At 53.1% G+C, this 940-nt stretch overlaps 1 protein-coding gene across 1 annotated transcript in view; it reads left to right on the top strand.

Moving 5' to 3' along the window:
• Positions 1-940, top strand: part of SYNJ2 (synaptojanin 2) — a 102,645-nt gene that overhangs the window by 82,371 nt on the left and 19,334 nt on the right. The gene's annotated exons all lie outside the window — the stretch shown is intronic.

Below are 940 nucleotides of genomic sequence, written 5' to 3'. Positions count from 1 at the left end.
ACTTGAATCTTACCTTCTCCTCCAGTGGGTACTGTTGCCTTAGTCAGTGCCCACCAGCTTCCTAGCAGGACAGGCTGAGATGGGGAACCAGAGGGTGAGTCAGTTCCAACTCACAGTGACTCCATGATGGTCAGTGGGACTGTGTTTCATAGCGTTTGCAATGGCTGTTTTGGAAGTAGATGGCCATGTCTTGCTTCTGTGGTGCCCCCGAGTAGACTTGAATCTCCACCTGTTCAGTTAGCAGCCAAGTGCCTTCACCGTTCACTCTGTCCAGGGACTCTGAGATGAGGGAGGCCCATTTAAGTTCGATTGACCTCCTGAAAAGGAAGCTGGTGAAGTGGCCAAGCATAGGGAAGCTAAGGTGTCAACTACAGCCAGAGGTGGCCATTCTCCGAGGCTTTCTGTGCCTTCCACCTCAACCCCTGCCAGTACTGGGGCCACTGAGTGGCCGATGGAAAAGCAGCCCTCCACACCTTCCCAAAACAGGTTTCTTCCTTCCTCCTCCCCAGTCCTCTCGCACCCCTTCCCTGATGACTGAGGGATTTGTGAGTGTTTGTGCCCAGGGCCTTCCCATGGCACCAAGACAGAATCCGGAGCAAAGCGGAGAGAGAGCAGCTTGGCTCTATCGAGAGTGTGTGCCTCCTCAGTCCCTGTTGTTAACAACACGTTAAGGCCCTGGTAGGCACAGGCATTGCCCCTGGGCACCTAGAAGGGGCAGTGTGACAGTTCACTGAGGTGGGAGGAGACGTCATGTATGCAGCAGCCCAGTGAGTCCATGGTGAGCACTCTTTTGCTAATTTAAAAGCAGCCGTGTGACCAATTTTGAACATATTTACCAGCGTAATGTACCTTGTTGCCTTTTGCGACTGGAGCATCCTGGAGCGTGTGTGTGCATTTTGCTATTGCATTTAACACCCGGAATCCAGGAGAGCTGGCACAG

The sequence above is a fragment of the Orycteropus afer genome, unplaced genomic scaffold, assembly GCF_000298275.1.
Source record: "Orycteropus afer afer isolate SDZICR_OR568_19922 unplaced genomic scaffold, OryAfe1.0 scaffold00135, whole genome shotgun sequence".
Lineage (NCBI taxonomy): Eukaryota > Metazoa > Chordata > Mammalia > Tubulidentata > Orycteropodidae > Orycteropus > Orycteropus afer.
The sequence above is the reverse complement of the archived record's forward strand: the minus strand, read 5'-3'. Positions and strand labels throughout refer to the sequence as shown.